Here is an 8988-nt window from a genome sequence, read left to right as displayed (position 1 = left end):
TGACCTAGAGCCTTGGTCAGACATACAATTGAATACATGAAATGACGTAGAAGAAAACAAAATGGCTGGTTAGAGAAATTAATAATACGACTATGTTATGGCTAAGCCTGGAAGGAAAACAGCGCTCCATCTTACAGTTCCCATGACCTTGGGTTCTGGCTCTATGGCTGGTAGAAACAGCAACTTCGTTATGACTGAGAAGATGATAGAGTATCTTAAAGAGACATACACACATTAACCAGTAAATCTGGTCGGACTGAAACTCAAGCTGTATGACATGATAAAACAACAGATATATAAGAACATGATAATATATTTCCACGACAGTTCCCTCCTTCTGATAATATTAATCACAATCATTATCATTTCATAGAGACAACAAACATATTATCATCATTAAACTCAGCACAAACTATTTTTATTATCTAAAAAACAAAAGGTCCTCTGCATAGACCCTGTGTCACGTGCAAAAGAGAAGTTGTCATAACAGCAACCATCATTAGCGTCTCTTTGCAAATGCCCAGACGGTGGTTGCAGGACTCAAGGGTACAGTCCAGCCTCTGGTTTTGTCAAGGCCATACTTCTCCCACCACCAAGCTGAAAAATTGAAATCACAAAAGAAAAAAACAGGAGAGTATCTTGCAGAATAATAATTCCCCTTATTCAAAACAAAAACATTCTCACAAAACCCTTTCAGTAGAGCGAAAACAGATTACAGCAAGAACACGTGACTGCAAACTGCACAGTGCTTGGAATCCCTCAAGCAGAGGAAAAGCTCAAGGCTATACTCTCAGATAGCTAAAACAAAACAAAACTACAATTTGCAAAAACATTTCCATTCTTTAACAAAGTTCAGTACATTGTTACTTAATATTTCTGAGATAATGTAATGTGATGTGGGTCAGACTTGCCTCTTAATCAGTTGTTGAATCTCAGGCAGGTCCCCCCCTCTCCGCCACCAAACACCCCCGGGCCGATCCAGTCTGATGGTTCCCTCGTCGTTGCAGATGGTCTGTTCTCTCGCACTGTCCTTGGTTCGTTTTCACAACTGAAAACAGGCCAACTGTCTTATCCTCCGACGTTAAAAGCCTGTTGATGAATCGCAGTTGGGACTGAACTGTCTTAGTTCTTTATCTTCGGCCAATGACTCGGCCAGTGATGGCCCAGCTGTGGTCAGCTGTTGGGCAGTGTCTGATGTAGCTCATAGCTGCGTCGTCGTGTCCAGCTGCAGGCCAGAGCATGCAGTAGACCCGCTGCAGGCTAGAGTAGTAGGCCAGCTGCATGCTAGAGCAGAAGCATATGCTTCTCCGGGAACAGCTTCCTCTCACTGGGGCAGTGGTCAGTAGGGCCCGGCGGTCACTTGTTTGGCACAGAGACGGAGGACCCCCCCTGAGAAACTACAAAGGAGAGGTGTACGTGGGAGAAAAAAGACAAAAGAGAGATACGAGTGGCTGGCTGTAATCTCCCTTTCCTGAAGCTGGACGAAGGTCATTCCATTATAAAGCTCCATCTGACATCTATTTCTGATTTTGCGATAGGTCATTGTACTGTATACTTGACCTCTTTATTTAAAATGAGTTGGTGAATGGGGGTGTGGGTGGCACAGAGTGAGCAGGCTACAGTAACCGCATCTGTACATGTGTGTATTGTATTGTGTAATGCATACCACCCACAAGACTAACCCTGTGAAGTCACATATATATATATAGACATTTATCCCAAAAATAATGGAACAAACGCTCTTCAGCAACACAAACAAAGTGAGGCAAAACCTCCTGTGTCACCCTCCAGCAACATCTAATAAACAAACTCAAACAAACAAACCCAAACAATCCAAACAGGTGCTCCTTACAATCTGATATGACTCACAAATAGCTTCTAAAACCTACACTGCAGCCAAAGAAGGACTGCTAGGCCCACCACATCAGGTCCTAACACTAATTATTTTTCCGGCCCCCTAACCTACCTATACTGAAAGCACTGTAGACCTAGCATTCTTCAACCACACCTGCTACCAGCCAAATATCATATCGACCATATACTGTCAAGTATATTGTATAATACAAGACAAGTATATCGTACTAATCCCTTCAATGACTGCCCCAGGGTTATGTGGTACACAGGAAGCTAAACACAGCCAGAAAACAATGAAAGTACCTACTTGTGGTGTCCACTAAACTAAATATTTAAACAGCATATAAGTGGTCAAATCAAATTATAAATTAAGAGCATCCTCACCTGTTTGAAGACCCGCTAGAGCCCCCATGTTACATTCAAGCCTAAAGTATGGCTTGTGTAGGCCTTGAATGCAAAGTGGTGGACACAGGACAAGACAGGAGTTTATCAAAAATAACAATATCTATTGGAACAGCTATTTAAATGGACAAAAGGGTGAGAGCTGGGTGTTCCAGACTCCAAAGGTCAATAACAAAACTAAGGCACCTAGGCCAAAATAGAACAACCTATATATATATATATATATATATATATAGTAGCAGTGAGAGCAGATGAGACTCTGGTGAGCGACATCTCTTGTGAAAATGGGAGACTCTGCAGCCTGCACTCTGCTCTGCTTTGTAGGGCGTGGTGCCTCATCTACTGGACCACTGTTCTATCACCCTCTTCATAGGCAAACCATGCACATTTTGATCTCTCTGACCCGGCACCGTTTTAGCTGTGGTCATCTCCCATGACAGTTTTGTAAAGCTCAGTTGACATAACACAAGCAAATTGTCCTGTAATTTGTTAGTGAAGAATATTGCTGTTCTTCCTATTTTGTTGCAAATGGAGTGCCGTGTATATACTGCGACTCTGATAATTTGGTTCTAAAGATACTATCACACACCCACTTCTATCCCAAAACTACGTATTGCAGCTTTACGTTAACTTGAGTGGTTTGTCTTGTTCTCCACTCGCTCTGTTCCCTCTGCCCTGCCTCTGAAAGCCCACAACTAGGAGGGACAGCCTTTCAGGTCCAACACATTAGCCTATTACCTTCATCTGGGAGTATTAATACATATCCACTCTATTATCCACAAGCATACATTACTTGTGAACGCGCATGTACCTCTTCCACTCGCCTGTCCCAAAACACACTATTACAGCTGGCGTCATAACAAAAACCCTGCCGCTCTGCATGTTTGAAAGTGAGAGGGCAAGGTTATGACATCCGTCCTTCCATCAAATTTTCCTAGTTACTTTACCGCAGGGTTTTCCCTCCATCCTTTTTTGTCTCTGTTAAATACACAGTGATGGTCAGATAATAGGTAATTCGATTACTGATACTTTATCAATTAAGGCTAGGATGTCACCTAGATTATTGTGCAGCAGTATAGTCCTCTGTATCCAAAGGTCAACTAAAGAAATTGCAAACTGCCCACCACAGAGCTGCAAGGTTAGTTTTTTAGGAACACTGTTTTTTCGTCTCAACCTGTTTTCTTATACAAACAAATTGTCAGATGCAACCAGGTTCATTCTTATTTTACTAGGTCAGCTGATGATGGACAGACTACGTTACCACGTCCAAAATCTTTAAAGAGGACTGTTGTTCATCGTGCCATCAATCATTGGAATAACTGCCCACTGAACATAAGTAAATTGAATAGTAAAGTGTCTTTCAAATACCACCTAAGAATGCACTACTTAAATATGTGAGCTGATGTTGATAATGATGTCTACATTGTTAATTGTGATTGTCATATGTATCTCATGTTGTTATGTTTTGTGTCTTCCAAGCACATTTCACTAGATAGACTATTTGTTTAGTTCAATAGTTGTTCTTAAAGAAACATTCCCATCAGGCACCTCGCGGAACCCCTGTGTGCCCTGTGGTGTGCAGGCAATCTACCCGTTATGTCAGTCCTTTGACCACCCGCTTATTGTAAACAATCATGCATGCACTTGTTTTAACGTTATTCTGTGTCGTTAGCCACGCTATATGTTGTATTCATTTTGTTAACTATTTAGCCAATGTTGTTATCACTGAACGAACACCACCAAAACGTTACTGATCTCTAATCCTCATTTAGCAGCCCAATTTCTCCGGCAGTAGCAAGTAAAACAACATACGTTACACTACTTGTATGATAGCGCACATAAGTCCTTTTAGACCCAGTGTCATCTCCCTCTAAACTCTCACTATAGACCGCTCTCCATAGACTCACTATGTTTGCCACATGTATTCCCACTGTAGGCCTACTGTATTTGTGCTGTATAACGACAACACATTCGACACTTAAGTATGGATAAGTTCTATGTATTGATCACAGACACAAGTGTCAATCTATGTAAATATTGATGAGTATTTTGGTGGCTGATACAATGTGATGATGAGCAAAAACAGTCCAGCTCTACTGTCAATAACAAGATACTAACTGACGTAAATTCACCCATGGCAATGTCAACACACACAAACGATGCAGATAAACACAAACGATGCAGATAAAATAGCGAATTGTTTATCCCCTATCACAGCGTGCGTGCATGTAAACGTGTGTGTGTGTGTGCCTACACAGACAGAGGAAAATATTTCTATGTAATATAACAGCGTGCACAGCCTGTGCTACAGTATGCACTTGTTTCTATTCTATCCTGCATTTAATAAAAATAATTACCCATATTTGTGCCTTTATGGCTGCTCTCTTTTTTTTTTTTTTTTTATGTTGATTCAAAACAGGGTATATATTGAAATGTATTTAAATCCCAGTCTCAAAGGTATACCTAAACCCTATACACTTTATGATCACTTTGGAGCTACTAATACAAATTTCAGAAGGCCCATTGTCAGTGATTTGTTCACATGGCCTTAATATATTGCTGTACCTGTATCTCCATCGATCTGTGTGCGTGCATGTGAGTGTGCGCTATACTTTGCCTGAGCTCAGGTCGATGTCTCCCCGCCGTGCGTCCAGCCAATGCGCTGTGGGCCCGTCCCGTCCTGCACCTCCGCACGCCATTGTGCTTTTTTCCCCTCAAACACCTCCTTATAGGCACAGTCTTTATACCAATGCCCGGCGCACCGGAGTTGATGGTCGCCGGCGAGACCAGCGGATAGGAGACGGGACGGCCGGTGGCGGTGACGCACACGGAAAGACACCGAGCCCAAAATCCAGCCCCGGGCACACCGTGGGAGAAAAGACAGAAAAACAGATTCTTAGCTTCTCCCGTCATGACCCCACAGGCCCCCCTTTCCGGCCCCTCTAAACTGTCCACATTTTCCATTTTCTAGGTAAACACAAACCAAACAAAAACAAACAAAAAATAAACAAAACCAAACAGAAAATAAAAGACAAAAAATAAAAACCCACAATAAAATATGTGGCAGACAAATCGTTTCCTCTGAACACTTTCGAGAAAAAAGCTCTGTGGAGTAGCGTATCACGCCTGTTATTTCGGATATCACGCCTGTTATTTCGGATATCACGCCTGTTATTTCGGATACAATGCCCTTATCCTATTTCTTTTCAGAAAAACTGCAGTATGACCAGATAAGGTAGTGGAAAACTAATCACGTACTAACACATAAGCCCCTGTCCCCCTATCTTTTGGCATCCCACGCACGGTCCAACTTCCCGCCTCTCTGTTAGGAAACCCACAGAATCTAAACCTTCTCATATACTTCCAGAATCAGTGCCTAAAACTATTTGCATGAACTTCCCTTTCCACTATACCCACAGTACTTTGCACACGCCTGTTATTTCGGATACAAATGTAATTCACGCCTAATTATCGGAACATACCTCTTAATTTAAAGTGTCCAGAGGAAAACCATAAAAAAGGTACCCAAAAAAAACAATACTATGTACAAATTATGTGGCCCCCAAAAATTGGTTCCTCCTGAGCACTCGGAGACAAAAAGCTCTGTAAACAGCGTACAGCCAGAACATACCCCTTAAATCCCAGTGCTCAAGGAAACACAGGGGGGTTACACACATTATCCTATATTCAATACCCCACTCGCATAATTACTTTATAGATAGAAACAAAAACCGCTTTTAAACAGAATGGCTACTTTATACATAACCGCTTTTAAACAGAATGGCCACTTTATAAATAACCGCTTTTAAACAGAATGGCTACTTTATAAATAACCGCTTCTAAACAGAATGCCCAGCTCACCGAATATCTCCCCCACGCGCTCCCATGGATTCTAGCCGTAGTTGGCAGCCAAACGGACGCTAGCAGGCGGTTCCTCACTCCCTTCCCATGTGCGGGGGAGTATTGAGAAGAAGAAAGCGCTTTCCCTGAAACCCAAGATTTCAACCTGCCCGCATAGCGCCTCGGCTCGCGGCCAACTCGACCCCCATCGCTCTAAAATATATATTAACCTAATTAAAAAAAAAAATACCCCATAATTCTTCTCATCGTCAACATATTTTATTATACTCGTGGTAGGCCCCCGCACCCCGTCTATAAGGCACGAGCCTAATCCCTGCCTAATACATTCGGGACGTACCAAGATTGAGAAACTATAGAAAAAACCATCGCCAGTCTACCAAGCACAGTAATACACCAATACAATGAAAAAAAAATAACCACTGCAGAGCACATAGTAATATACATTTAAAAAATAGCTCTGACCGGCACCATGTTCTAGTTTAGACCTCTAATTATAAATTTAAAAACAAAAAATGTTTTAAACAGAAATCAGAATGTCAACAGCTCACCGAGTGTTCCTCATCACGCGTCCCCAAGGTTCATGCCGGAGGTGACAGCCAAGCGGACGGCGCAGCTGGTTCTCTCCCCTCGGTGTCTCGCACGGAGGAGCCTCGAGACAGCGCTCCCCCGGAATTCCAGGATTCACCCTTTCTGCAGAGTCCGTTTGGCGGCCGACCTCGACACCCATCGGTTAAAAAAAAAACACCTCGTCGCCATCTGTAATGGGAATTATTAAAGGACAAACGATGAGCCGTTTACATTAATCATTCTGAGTCATTATTAATAATAATAAGAAGGTTTATTTAATAAAGAAAGTTCCATGACAGCGTGGCCACGCTGCCAGGCCAGTCACCCGCCAGAGACAGACATGTTTACCCACTAGCGTCTGACAGGGACTGACCTAGAGCCTTGGTCAGACATACAATTGAATACATGAAATGACGTAGAAGAAAACAAAATGGCTGGTTAGAGAAATTAATAATACGACTATGTTATGGCTAAGCCTGGAAGGAAAACAGCGCTCCATCTTACAGTTCCCATGACCTTGGGTTCTGGCTCTATGGCTGGTAGAAACAGCAACTTCGTTATGACTGAGAAGATGATAGAGTATCTTAAAGAGACATACACACATTAACCAGTAAATCTGGTCGGACTGAAACTCAAGCTGTATGACATGATAAAACAACAGATATATAAGAACATGATAATATATTTCCACGACAACAATATACAATATTATTAGCTCTAATAATAACACGCCTCGTGGGCATAGCTGTCAACACGCACGGTTTTACCGGGATTCTCCTGTATTTCGACCGTCTGCACGGCGTCTTTACGGCGCACGGATTGGTACGTATTTTGTACTAATTATTATTATTTTTTTTTTTACAAAATGGGTGCAATTCTCCTCCGTGACGACAGGTGGCAGCAGTGTAGATTAGACCGTTATCACAGGAAGTCAGACCGGGAGACGGTTGCGAGCCGAATAAGAACAGATCAGCGAGCGGATTTGCTCAGAGCTCAGGGGAGAGACTGATGCGGCACCGAGGGTGTCAAATCAACTTAGCCAGTGTCTCTTGATTGCCCACTCTGTGGCTTTTGTCTCTGGAACAAAGGGTTTGCAAATCTTCTGTGGATAAAACAATACAAAGTTACTGTGTATGTGATGCAGGAAGGAATGTGTAAATGTCTTGGTGAACAGCCGTTTGCTCTGCGCCTCGGCGTCCCCCTCCTTCACTCTGACGCCCAATTTCCTGAATGCGATTTATAAATAATAATTGATCCGTTTTAAAAGTTGTCGTGAATTGTCATGGTATGACAAGTACAGTTACTGGTAACTCGCAGGCATTGCAGAGATATTGAGGAAAAACACAAAATCGCATTGGCTTTTTTTCTATCTCACATTTCTCTGTAGACACACACTGTTCCAAAATGATATTCCCACTGCTAAATTAATTACCATACACAGTAAATTTCGCAGAGTAAATTTTACTCAAACTGAGTCCATTTGAGCCCAAGTGAGTAAAATTTTACTCAGTTTGAGTAAAATTTACTCAGTTTGAGTAAAATTTACTCTGTGAGATTTACTGTGTAGGTATTTTTTTATAGCTTTAACGAGTTGTAGTATTAATATGTAGCCTACAGTGATGAAGGTATAAAGACACTATGGTAATACATTGATTGATTGCTTTTATAGTTTCACAAACACATCAAGACAAATCACAAACACAAAGAAATAAAAAGAACAATAGTATGTTGCCAGACACTGTCACATCAATGAACAAACATACACCATGTCATATGCTTTACACTAAGGACGCAAGGGGCTGATTCTCTGACATATATACACACATTACATATATACACATACACATATATATATATATATATATATATATATATATATATATATATATATAATATATACACCAGCGCCGCCAATAGATAAAAAAAATTAACTAATCAATCTCACAATTTTCTGTAATCAATCTAGATTAATCTAGATTAAAAACAGCATTTTTCTACATAAAACCGAAGCTTGTAACAGATATTTACTTGAGTAAAATCATGGAATTAATGTAAAATCAACACAAAGAAAGTATATTTAGATTCAAAGACTATTTTAATAGCTTTCTTTGAATACAGTTTCTCTCCTGTGAAATACAAATGTTCAACAAAACCATAATTTACATAGCATTTTACACTCTAAGTAGGAAAAGTTTACCCTACAACGAAATGGCTGGGTACATACAGGTTTTGACCAGCAGATGGCAGCGACGAGGCAGCTCCATTGGGAGGGGGCGGGGCCGGGTTGGAGGGGGCGGGCTGAGG

The sequence above is a fragment of the Notolepis coatsorum genome (genome assembly GCF_963971535.1).
Source record: "Notolepis coatsorum genome assembly, chromosome: 4".
Taxonomy (NCBI): Eukaryota; Metazoa; Chordata; class Actinopteri; order Aulopiformes; family Paralepididae; genus Notolepis; species Notolepis coatsorum.
The sequence above is the reverse complement of the archived record's forward strand: the minus strand, read 5'-3'. Positions refer to the sequence as shown.